A 13,771-nucleotide genomic window follows, 5' to 3' on the forward strand; every position below is an offset into this window, starting at 1 on the left:
TTAATTGAATATTTGTAGTGCTTACACTAGGGAGGTCACAGTGTACCGTATTCTGCACACTGTGTTATTAAAATTACAGTTATCGTAATGAAATCCTAATGGAATGTTTAATTTGTTGATAATTCAATTGTAAGCACATAAAGTATCATCACTGCAGCCTTGCAGTCACAGTTTTTTCTTCAACACAGTTGCCATAATGTCATAATGTAGTACAATCTCCCCTAGCTTGCCCTTGTAGGTTATTCTATGTATACATTTAATAGTGTTTCTAAAAGTCTGAAGAACCCATGTATGGACCCACATTTCTCATATATGTCCAAAGGTTTGTAGACACCCAGTGTTTCTTTAGAAATCAAGGGTATTCATAGAGAGTCCGTCCCCTTTTTGCTGCAGCAACAGCCTCTACTCTTCTGGTAAGGCTTTACACTAGATGTTGGAACATTGCTGTGAGGATTTAATTGCATTCAGTCACAAGAGCATTAGTGAAGTTGGGTACCGATGCTGGACGATTAGCTCTAGCTCCCAAATACCACTCCAACTCATCCCAAAGGTATTGGAAGTAGCTCCATCACTCCAGAGAACACAGCACCACTGCTCTTCTGCTGGGCATGATGTCCTTGGGCTTATGAACGGCTGCTCAGCAGCATCCCATTCTATTTGTAATGCTTTTCTATGGAGATTATATAAGCTGTGTGTGTGCAGTTGAACTCCTGTATCAGCAGTGGGTTCACCTTAAAGTCACTGAACCACCTTTTCCTTTATTTAATTTCCAGTCAAGACGACCATTAAGTATAAGGTATTCATTTTTCAGCATCAGGAAAAGCAGAAAACTAGTATCTAACAGAAAATTACACAGAAGCCTCAGCAACTAAATATAAATTGCCTTTATTGCAGCTTCCATTCTGTACAAGATGCTTTCTTTCAGTTTTTCGAAGAAATCTGCAGGGATATTTTTCCACACTTTTAAAGTTCAGTCTTAGAAGTTGGTTGCATTTTCTGCTTTTCATGATCCAATAATCCTGGAGATTTTATCAAATCTGAAGTATGAGTGGAGCTTGATTTTCTCCTCTCAAAAATGAAAGCTATAAGTACTGTTTATCTGCTGGTGACAGGTTTGGTGGTCTATCGGGTCTTGATCCTGTAAGTTTCGACTTTGGAATCTCATTCCAAGCTCTTTTTCTCTCATTTTCCTTTGGCTTTACAATTCTTTATGCAAGTGGAATATCTTCTGTTAAATCTCCATAGAAATATCTGCTGAAAAAAGAATAACTTTATGGCTGTTTTGAAAATTAAATAAATGAAGGGTGGTCTCTGACTTTTGCACAGGATTGTACTTACATGTTATAGTTTATAGTATTAATAATGATAAGCCTGTAGTTTAAGTGTCATTGACTGGCCAAATAACATTATAAAAATCATTCCGAAAAGGTATTGAGTGGCTAATTAAAGGCAGCTCTGGGTACTGAATTGATTTTCTGAGTGGATTTTTTTACAGGCACATTACCATCTCTCTCCTTACCATTCAACTTCAAGATGAAGTCAGAATGTGCCCTTTCTCACCTGTTTAAATGAGCACCTCATGGGGGGCTTGATCCTACTTCTGAATAGCCAACAGTGAGAACTAGCTGAGCTCTAAGTGCTTTTTGTTCTGTGCTGCATTCTCAACAATGTAGTGGGTCATTGATGCTCTCTCATTAGCGTTAGCTGCTTAACCACCGAGCCAAGAGTGGTAATTGCCTTTTTGCACTACACTGAACAGCCTTTTACTTCTCACTTGGAGACACTGTGCTTTCCTCACCCATTCCCCACCTAGCATGACTCTTTCTGCTGGAGCTGAACACACAATACGTTGATCTGCAGCACAGTGTACACACCGTACTTCACACCTTTGTGGCAGCGTTTCTCTGTGTCTAGCTCCCTCTACCTCTGACCTTATGAGCTGCTTTTAATCACACACTCTTTATTTCTCATCCTCCTCTCTGTGATGCCTGATTTGCTTCTGTTTGACCTCATTGTTCCTTTGTGCTTCTAAAAGTGGCTCCAGTAGAAAAGGGACAGTGGTGTAATCACTAGCAGTGCATTTGTAAAGGGTTATGGTTCATTTGTAAGGGGTTAGACCTTGGACCCCTAAGATTCAAGGTCTAACCCCCTATATCTCTACTTATCCAATTTTACAACCATGATTCATAGGTAGCCGCAGTAACTTGAAGGGCCCATATAACGGACAAACGATTTTTTGTCATTTTTTGAAATAATAGTTTAATATAGAGGGTAAAAGTTTCAAAGCATACCATTCTCTCTCCGGTCTTTTCAGTCCACATATAGAAAATAAACTGCCAAAGCAGTTTTGAATTCATTGTTTTTGTGATGGCATGAAAACCATTTACATTTATTCACCTATTTTGGCAGTTTTTCCCCCCCGCCTATTCACACTGAAGTTATAAGGAGTGTTTCTGCCCAGACTGCTTTTCACACTAGTTATAAAATGCCTTTTCTGGCTATTTTGGAGGTGCTCAAGGTTAATGATATATATATATATATATATATATATATATATATATATATATATATATATATATATATATTATAACATCTTTGTATGATGGTCATGTGCATAGTTTAGAAAACAGGAAGCAACCTGGATTTTGTCTTTTAGGTGATCAGATGAGCAAAATTCAGGTCCAAAAAGTAAAAAACCTCCCCAGTATTTTGTTCCAACTGCCTGGACACTTCCTCTGCTGGTCTGAGCTAATCAGAAAAAACAGGCAGTAGGAACAAAATCCCAGAGAAGATTTTTACTTTTTTGCTTTTTTGCTTTTTGCACTCAGACCACCAATAATGTTTTCGTTTATTTGTTCTCAAATTGGTCCCCCAGTTGGTCTGCATTTTTGCTCCAACCTGACTTGCCACACTTAGGGATAGAGCAAAAATTTGGACTGTCTGTAAGGCCCTGAGGACTGGTTTAAGAACTACTGTCCTGGTTAACATATCAACAGAGGAGTTTTGGGGCAAGATATTTTATTTGAATGTATTAAAAATATCAGAGACAATTTCCATTCTGTTGGTCGGAATGGTCACTTGGGGGGCTGCAGAGAGAGGACACAGGCAGAGTGACCAAACAGCATGTTAAAGCTTGTTCATTGATGGTAGTTTTTATATGGGGGGCTCATTATATACTCTGCACTGAGGTCCAGAAGATCCTGGTTATGACACTGAGCAGGGCAGTGATTTCTCCTTTGTGCCATGTTGTTGCATCACCCTCATGCGTAAGGGTGACCCTTTTGTATGTTCTAACATAGGTGAGCTAATGACTTGGAGAAATGGTGAGTGATGAGGAGCTGCTGTTTAGGTGCAGTTGAGCAGACTTTGATTAGGAATGAGTCACTGGCTGTGGAGGGGACTGAGAGGAGAAGGGGGCTCTGAGTGATTGTGAAGAGGGAGGGGTGTGTGAGGCATGCGTCACAGTGTTAGCAGTGGAGTTGATGGGAGAGGTGGTGAGGGGAGATGGAGAGGTTAATAAAGAGGCAGTGAGGAGACTGTTAGTCATACTCTGGGTGGGAGGGAGAGAGAATATGTGGGTCATGATGATGGGGTTGTTCTCAGAGTGTGTGTGTGTGTGTGTGGGCTCTGGTGAGAGGGTTGGTCAAGGCGTGTGGGGGCTCTTGCCGGCTCTGGTGTGGGGAGTGCATAGGAGGTGTGTGTGAGGTGGTTGTACTGAATGTGTGTGGGCTCTAGAGGGGTCTGCATGGGGTCTCTGCATAATGTGGAGCTGTTCAGGGTAAGTGTTAGCTGTGATAAAGTGATAGTGGTGTCACTGACCAACACTTGTCACTATATTGTTAAGTCCTTTTGTCACTTTGAAAGTGGCTTTTTCAGAAGTCAGCTGTAGCTTTTTATCAGCTCTTTGTTAAAAAAAACCCTTTGTTCCTGTGTTTTTACAAATACCGTAGGCCCACTGAGCAAATGCTAAAGGGCATATATCATTGAAAAATACATTTTCTTTGCTGTTTTTATTAAATTAGTATGTAACTGCAGTCCATAGATGGAAACTAAGATGCAAGATCAGCCCATTTTTATTGGTTCATTCATCATGAAAATTTTGCATTAAAGGACAACTGCTGTGCTCAAAAGATGTAGACAAATAAAAATTGAAACAGTGACAGTATATCAGTTTTTAAAGGCACAGTAACAAAACGCATTCTGTTTAATTGTAAGGGAAAGGTTGGAAAATGGTCAGATAGAAATGAATCAGGCCTTGTTTGGTGCATAAAACCATCATTATAATAAGTTATAAGTGGACTTAAAATGAAAATCAATAAAAATGTAGCGTATGGGCCCTTCAAGGAATAAATAAGCAAGATGTTCAGATGTTCCCCGTGTGAAGTGCCTTGCAATATAAACAATATTGGTGGATTTTGAAGGCAAATGACCTGTTGCTCACTGACTCCTCTGTGCATGACCTTTAACAGTTCCATAAATAAAACTAAAATTCCAGTAACAGAGTCGACAATAGAAGCCTAGTATCTTATTATTTGCAAAACCAAGAGAAAATTACAGGCATGGAGGGACAATGTATAGACAGCAATTAGTGGCCTTAGTGACATAAGCGATGTAATATTCTCAAGTCTGCATTCTCACTCCCATGTTGTTATTTCACCCAAACTATAGAGTCCGATGAAAAGAGTTCCGGATCTCAATAGGAATACGCATTGTTTGTTTTGGTCCAGAGCCAGCAGCTTGTTTGTGCAGCAGTTTTGAACTGAGCTTATCAAACAGATCAGACAGCTCATTAGAGTGACCTGATGCTTTTCTTCCAGCCAAATGTGCAGCTACTCTGTGGAGACATATTTTCCTTACGAGCAGTTCCTCAGTGTGTTGGCTGCTCTCAAGCATGAGAAAAAATTTAATCTGTGGGTTCCTCATGAAGGGAAGACAAAGACTTTGATAGTTTTTGCAAGCTCATTTTCTGGCATAAGGAAACTGCAGGATCAGCCTTGCTACTGCATTTGTTCTGGGAACAGTGACAACATGGTGCAGAATCTCTAAAGCTCTTGCATATCATCACCGTCATAACAAAACCTTGTATCTCCAAAACGTTCATTTATAGATGGAGGAAATATATGTTAATGTAACAAGATTGTACTCAAGGTGAATTTGGATTATTCCTGTTGGCCCATTTGTGGAGTCGCCTGTAGGAATTTTGGACCCCCTGAAGAATCTGTCACAGCATTAAACTGTGCTAATTTAAATTTTCATAATTCTAGTCTTTATTTGGTTACAGCTCCATAATTCAAGCAGTAAATATGAATATGAATATAAATATGAGCAACATGCCTCATCAGTATACTGTTTGCAACTGGCCAAAATAAGCATTGCATCTTGGCTGTTAAAGCCAAATTCTATAACAAACTGTTTATGACTAATACAGGATAGAAACACTAAAATCTATACAAACATACTAATTTATCCAGCAATAGATCATTAGATTCAGTCTTGGAATAATGGGGATATTCTTTCTACCTCACCTTCACTTTCAACTTTAACTTACATCTTAGTGGTTGAGAGAACATGAGAACTCAACAGAAGGTTTGTTGAAATATTGAGTTATGAGAGGATAACTCAGAATAGCTATAACTTTGCAGAAGGACATGAGATTTTATTTAGGCTGCTGCATCACATCCTTTCTATTTCACAACTGCAATAATTAAAGCAAAACATCTTTTCTATTAGTAGCTCCAGTATAACTAGATAACCCACCTTTGAGTGACATACTTGATGACATTTCTCATTTTAATCATTTATTCCTGACCATCATTTACCACTGAACCACTACAATCCACCTACAAACCACCTTGTCTCTTTAGGGCCCTTGGAATCATCCTAGATTTCCTAGAGTTGTGACAAAAAATGTTTGCTCGATGTAAAGGGCAGCTTTCGTTTTCAAATGGTGTGTAAAGGTAAAAGCTGAAAAAATGAGTTACAAAATGATAATGTTACAGCAGCATGTTTTGATGCTTTGTGTAGTTTTTCACTGTATCATGTAAGTTGCTGTAGTTGGAAAGATCTTGGCTTTGGTAAACTGTGCAAATGGAGACACTTTCCTTATAAATCTTTCATGCCATTTAAACTCTGCAACCTCAATCTTCTGCTGGCCTGTTGTCCTGCGGTCATCATTCTGAGGCTTGATGTGGGTGTCATTCTCATCCTTGAAGCCCCTCTGGATGGAGGACACAATGAATTGGCTGTTCTGATCTTTGACACACTATCACTCATGTACAACTCCCTGGCAGCAGGGATTAAACTGCAACTAATTATTGTTATTGACTGATGTCTTTTCTTTAGATTGAGGATTCTGTGATGTATTCGAAGCACAAAACATAGGTTATCTATCATTTAACCCTTTGCCCGGTCTCCGATGCCTTCTGGAGAAGCAGTGAGAGGCTTTCAGCACCATGGACAAGGCCATCTGTTCCCACTGTCCAGATATGGCATGGACAGGAGCTGTAGATTAAAGCCCATCAGGCGTCTAGCTGACAGCTCATTTCAAGAGGCGTGGCTGATAGGGAGCGAAAATCTCTGATGAACCGCCCATCCATCAGACTCCCCATGGCCTCAGCGTATATACCCGCTGCTCTCTGCCTCGCTGGCTGGCAGGCCGTAAAGAACAGCTCCAGCAGGGCCTGAACCAACCTCCATATCTCATTTTTATTGCCACTGATGAGCCTGCAGTTAATGTGGTCATTAATAACCGCGGGTGGAATTAGGAATTCAGAGGGGTTCTGAGAAGTGAGAGGACTTAAGTTCTTTCAAGATACTTGCCTTTTTCTCAAAGCAGACCCAGGAGGCTGAAACGGACTGAGTGATAGGAAATGCCACCATATACTGCAACGTTCCTGAGCTGTCATTTGAACTCAGCAGCTGCCCCTTACATTGTGTGAAAATTTCAGTGGAAATAGAAATGTTCCAAGATTGCTTGGAATAAAATTTCTTTACATTTAACTTACATTAAAAGTGTTTTGCCATCTCCTGTTATAGAGGTTTTTTTTCTTTGACAGTGACAATTAGGGGTGGGCGATATGACAGAAATATATCATGATATCTAAAGACATTTTCATGATTTTTTTGTCTGAGATTTAATAAGTTGTTAAAGACAAAATAGGACCTATAGTGCCACATATAAAATACTATAATACTAATAATAAACTACAACTACAAGGATTTTTATTTAGATTTTTATTCAGTGTTTTACAAACTGCACCTCCACAATCCTCCACACCTCCACAAAGCACTAAACACATTCTTTCATTCCTTCATTTCTTCATTCGCCCACTAAACATAAAATGCAGGTTTCAGCCTTCATTAATGCTGTTTATCAGAGCTGTACAATCTTCTGATACTGTAAACAGATTTAAAATGTGCTGAAGTGTAAGAATATGAGAATACCACAGTGTGAAACCTGTTCTTGCCTCCTGTGTAGTTTTACTGGAGATACATTTCAGTGCGATGTACTGTACAACCCCCTGCAAAAAAGATGTCATCCTACATATTCAGAAACAGATATATGTAACTTTTTCTATACTCTTGAAAGAAAGGCGAGAATGTTGGAGGGCAACACTGTCAAAAATGATGCCAAACCCTCAGTCTGAGTATATATCAGTTGAGGATGCCCTAAGAAGACCTTACATACATACCTTACTGGGCTGAAATTTACAGTGAAATTCAGACAAGACAGTTATAGGCCAGATTGCCCATCATGGCTTGTGCAGGACAGAAGGTAGAGGAAGCATCATGTAGCCTTCATTATACAATTTTTTAAAAACCTCAGTAGGAAAGTCAGGTATTGTATGAATCTGTTACACATTCCTTTACCCTCCTATTTGTCATCATTTTGGACAATATTGCTTTTCACTTTTTTGTTTTTTTTTATGTAAGTATGGAAAAAAGCTAGTTGAAATAAATGTTTCTGAATATCTCAGCTGACGCCAGTATGGAGTATGATTCTGTGCATGTTTAAAAATGAAGGTGGCAAAATGATTTATTTGGAGGAAAGCCATAGAAGAACCACTATCAGTTCCCTAAATAACATTTTATGGGTGGTTCTTAAAAGGCTAATTTTGGAAATAACATGTAATAGCATGAAGAACCTCCACAGTCTGAAGGTTCTATGCCAGCTGTAAAAACATTTTTAAGACTGGTGGCTGAACCTTGAACACTGGGTAGGTTTTTTTTTTCCCTGAAATAACTAAAGGAATCCCAAAAGCTTGAAGCATCCCAGAAGTCTCAGAGTAAGGCAGTTAAAGGAAGTGTAAAATGCAGCAGGCCTGAGGTGCACAGCTGATAGTCTCTCTAGGATAAAAGATGCTAGAGCTGCTGATTCTGCTGCTTCACCATGAAATTTGGTTCCTCTCAGTCTGCAACATATTCAGATTCTTTAACACTCTGTTCACAAACAGCTCTGGTTTATTTTAGAAAATGTTAGCGCATACACTGTCTGTCAGCGCAAGTCTGGACAAGCAGATGCCAGTCTGACAGTGTGTTTTCCAAAATTTGTGCTGTTTATTTATTTATTTATAAAAAATAAATATTCTCCTAGTTCCCAAGAATGGTAAATGAGGCCTTTCACTGGTTTCCTCTTAACTGAACGTCAGAGAGATTTCAGAGTCTGCACAGGACTTAAAATAGAATAAGCACCTGCCAATAGCCTTTATATTTCACACAGAGCTAAATTAAATCGGTAAGTGTGTGTGTATGTTTGTGTGTGTGTGTATGTGTGTGTGTGTGTGTGTGTATATCTGGGTGTGGGCTTCATTCTCTCATTGAAAGATGAACCACAGGAAGGTGACACATCTTTTTTTAAAAGTCCATTCATGTTTTGCTTTTTAAAACCATGTGTTTAGTTGATTTAGCACCGCCAAAGAGCACTGTGAAGCATTTGGTTTAAGCCTGAAATCTTTCTAATGGAAAAAAGCTATAAAAATAGAAGCAGACTTTATTAATATATTTTATGTCACGGAAAGTAGGTTGAGCTGCAGCTTATGAAGATTTCTCATGCTATGCTCTATTCAACAGATGTAAAAAAGCAAACATGGACCTGTCAGGGTCAAAAGCAGTGATGTAACTGCTGACTAGTGGTGCAGCTATCACACTCGGGCTTGTCTTTGTTGGGCCCCATCTTTTAATGTCCCTATTGGGCCATTTATATCTCTACTTATGGAGTTTGTGCTTAGACTTGGCAAGTTTGGTTTGATTAAAGAGAGACCCCCGAGGTCAGTCTTGGTTCACTTAAAACGAACTTTGGAGTGAGTCATTTGAAATATGAACTCAAAACCAGGCCAGAGATGCCTAAATGAACCAAACACAGAATGAACTGTCATCTCATCTCTGCAGACCTGCTTTGCTACATACACTATATTGCCAAAAGTATTCGCTCGTCTGCCTTCACATGCATATGAACTTGAGTGACATCCCATTCTTAATCCATAGGGTTTAATATGATGTCAGCCCACCCTTTGCAGCTATAACAACTTCAACTCTTCTGGGAAGGCTTTCCACAAAGTTTAGAAGTGTGTTTATGGGAATTTTTGACCATTCTTCCAGAAGCGTATTTGTGAGGTCAGACACTGATGTTGGATGAGAAGGCCTGGCTCGCAGTCTCCGCTCTAATTCATCCCAAAGGTGTTCTGTTGGGTTGAGGTCAGGACTCTGTGCAGGCCAGTCAAGTTCTTCCACACCAAACTCGCTCATCCATGTCTTTATGGACCTTGCTTTGTGCACTGGTGCGCAGTCATGTTGGAACAGGAAGGAGCCATCCCCAAACTGTTCCCACAAAGTTGGGAGCATGAAATTGTCCAAAATCTCTTGGTCTGCTGATGCAAAGAGTTCCTTTCACTGGAACTAAGGGGCCGAGCCCAACTCCTGAAAAACAACCCCACACCATAATCCCCCCTCCACCAAACTTCAAGACAAGTACCGTTCTCCCGGCAACCACCAAACCCAGACTCGTCCATTGGATTGCCAGATGAAGAAGCGTGATTCATCACTCCAGAGAACACATCTCCACTGCTCTAGAGTCCAGTGGCGGCGCTTTACACCACTGCATTTGACGCTTTGCATTGCGCTTGGTGATGTAAGGCTTGGATGCAGCTGCTCAGCCATGGAAACCCATTCCATGAAGCTCTCTACAAACTGTTCTTGAGCTAATCTGAAGGCCACATGAAGTTTGGAGGTCTGTAGCGATTGACTCTGCAGAAAGTTGGCGACCTCTGCGCACTATGCGCCTCAGCATCCGCTGACCCCGCTCTGTCATTTTACGTGGCCTACCACTTCGTGGCTGAGTTGCCGTCGTTCCCAATCACTTCCACTTTGTTATAATACCACTGACAGTTGACTGTGGAATATTTAGTAGCGAGGAAATTTCACGACTGGACTTTGCACAGGTAGTGTCCTATCACAGTACCGTTCTTTCACAAATGTTTGTAGAAGCAGTCTGCATGCCTAGGTGCTTGGTTTTATACACCTGTGGCCATGGAAGTGATTGGAACACCTGAATTCAATGATTTGGATGGGTGAGTGAATACTTTTGGCAATATAGTGTAGAACAGATGAACTTCTGATGCTGTTTTGACGTGTGTGTTTTGTCATCTCTTCATGAACTCTGAATTGGTAATTATAAAATGCATAGTTTAGGTTTTAAAATAATAAGTGGAAATAAAAATAATAAGTAAAATAATCAAATACTTGATATGCATGTACGCTATATGGCCAAAAGTAAGTGGACAACCGACCATCATGATTAAAATGGCTTGTTGGATATTCCATTCTAAATGCCATGGGCATTAAAATGGAGATGGCCCCCTCTTTGTGTCTATAACAGCCCCCAGTCTTCTAGGAAGACTTTTTTCTAAGATTTTGGAGTGTGTTTGTGGGAATTTGGTCAAAATAGCATGTGTGTGGTTAGGCGCTGATGTTGGATAAGTAGGCCTGGCTTGCAATCAAAGTGCCAGTTCATCCCAAAGGTGTCCACAGGGGTCTGTGCAGGCCACTGGAGTTCTTCCACAACAAACTTGTCAATCCCTGCCTTCCCCAAACTGTTGCCACAGGCTAGTATCCCTCATCCACCAAACTTTGTTGTTGGCACTATGCATTCTGGTTGGTAGTGTTCTCCTGGCATCTATCAAACCCAGAGACGTCCATCAGACTGCCAGATAGTGAAGCGTGATTCATTTTCACTGTTCAGTGGCAGTGTGCTTTTCACCACTCCAACTGCCACTTCACAATGTGTGTAGTGATTTTAGGCTTGTGTGCAGCTGCACAGCCATAGAACTGTATTTCATAAAGCCCCTGTCACACAGTTCTTATGCTCATGTTGTTCCAGAGGTGGTCTGGAACTCTGTAGTGAGTGATGCAACAGAAGTGAGTGTTGCGTGTTATGCGCTTCACCACTTGGAGGCCCCACTTTGTGAGTTTACATAGTCTTCCATTTTATAAAAATAGCACTTACAGTTGAACGGGGCAGATCTAGCATGGCAGAAATTTCACAAACTTGTGTCAAAGATGGCATCCTATGACAATGGCATGTTTAAAGTCACTGAGCTCTTCAGTGCAACCCATTCTTCTGCCAATGTCTGTCTATGGAGATTGCATTACTATGCACTTTATTTTACACACCTGTGAGCTAAGGGTGTGGCTGAAACACATAAACACCTAAAAAGCAGTGATGTAACTGCTAACTAGTGGTGCAGCTATCGCACTGGGCTTGTCTTTGTTGGTCCCCATCTTTTGTTGTCTCTATTGGGCCATTTATATCGCTACTTACACAATTTGTGCTCAGACTTGGCAAGTTTGGTTTGATTAAAGCAAACCCTGGTGTGATTGCTCTGTTATTGTGATCGGTTAGAACAAGTGAGAATCTATGGAGATTGCATTACTATGCACTTTATTTTACACACCTGTTAGCAAAGGGTGTGGCTGAAACACCTAAACACCTAAAATCAGTGATGTAACTGCTGACTAGTGGTGAATTCCTTCTCAATAATTAGAAGGAATGTCCACATACTTTTGGGTACATAGTGTTTATGATCACAAACATAAAATACATTATGTGTCAAAGCTTCAAGTTATTGGTGTTTTTATAAAAATAGTAACCCATTCAATGCCGTCTACTTTTACAGTGACTTTACAGGTATTACCCCCACTTCGCGTGGTGGGAGAACTGCAGTAATGCATGGGCTCTCGCAGCTTAGAATGCCTTAGAATATGACAGAACAGACTAAAAAAGAGACATAAATAAACCCTATGAGCTCAGTTAGGCCAGAGCACAATGTGGTAAGAAAGTTTGTTGAATATTCTCAGTTAAGTTGTAAAATCTGCCCAGTCACTTTTGTTTACATTTTTCTACTCAAAATCAAATATGTCAGTGTGAATGCAAAGCGAACCAGAATTAAAATGCAGCAATGCATCATTTTCTGCTTTGATCCAGGCCAAGGGAACCAAACTACAAATATAAATGCACTGTAAATTAATGAATTTAAGGCATTAGTCCCGATTTCCATGTCCAGTCTCCGTCCTCTCAAGTCTCTTCCCGTGTCTCCTCCCACTTATTAGTGTCTCCATCTGTGTTTTGTTTATCGTGTTTTTAGCGTTTTCCCTGCATTTGCTTCATTGTTTCTTCATCTAGTGTTTGATTTCCTTTAATCATTAACTGTTAAAACAGATATTTAAGTTAAACAGTTATAAGTTATCCTTTATTAGAGCATATATTATATGACATATCATATAGCATATATAATTATTAATATTATTATAATTGTTTTTTTGTTTTTTTTTGCTTTGGCTCTTTGTTATGCCACAGATCGAAAGTTAAGGTTTATTTGATGATACCGGTCTTTGCAGGACCACATTTGCAGAGGCACTGGATCCTGTAAGCAGGTCTTGATTGACTTTGGTGCCCTGTGGTGAAGTAGTCTCTTCAGTTCTCATTTGAACATGGTTGTAAAAATTTAAAGGGGTCAGCTGACCTTCCTAGCAAGATACAGTATGTCAGAGTGGACCTATTTCACATGGTAACATGAGTTCAGGGCTAGCAATATATCAGAAGATCACAAATACTTAACTGTAAATTCCCCCAGTCATACATCTTGTTTGACCTTTTTGAGTAAAGGCTTTTCCTGTAGATGTGTGTTTATGTGTGTGTGTATGAAAGATTGTACTCAAAGGTGTACATACTCAGTGTGGGTTGTTTTAAAGTTCCCATGGGATCGAAGCAATTGCTATAGTAATTACTCACTTACAGGCTCAGTGATAGTTAAAACAGTTGAGTTACATGCTAAACTAAACAAGCTTCAGAAGTGCGGTCCCTGCATGAGTCCATTACGAGTGTATGGCAATGACGGCTGTCCATATGTGCATGAACAACAGTATCACTCAACACATACAGTACATGTAATGAACTCAGTAATGAACTGCTCTCTACAGAATGTGCATGTGAAATGCTCGTTGAGTCCTCTAGAAGAGCTCTGTATCTGACTGTAAGTTGATGCATGCCCTGCGTTTGAATGCCTTTTCTTCTCCTCTGCAAGGTGAACATGATGGAACATGCAGCCTGTCCTCAGCCAGTAAATGCATGGGGGGTTAGGTCCATCCCTGCAGCCATGCTCATAGCCATGCTCCTGAGCCAGAGGATGATGGTGTGAAACGCGGGGCTCTGTGCTGGACGAACCGTTTCCCTCTGATCTGCTCAGATTGACCCCCTCTGTCCCCTTTACACTGACCG

At 40.3% G+C, this 13,771-nt stretch overlaps 1 protein-coding gene across 4 annotated transcripts in view; it reads left to right on the top strand.

Annotated features, from left to right (window-relative positions):
• The window catches only part of fgf13a (fibroblast growth factor 13a), a 191,384-nt gene that overhangs the window by 85,806 nt on the left and 91,807 nt on the right, over positions 1-13,771 (top strand). The window lies entirely within an intron of this gene.

The sequence above is a fragment of the Colossoma macropomum genome, unplaced genomic scaffold, assembly GCF_904425465.1.
Source record: "Colossoma macropomum unplaced genomic scaffold, Colossoma_macropomum, whole genome shotgun sequence".
Taxonomy (NCBI): Eukaryota; Metazoa; Chordata; class Actinopteri; order Characiformes; family Serrasalmidae; genus Colossoma; species Colossoma macropomum.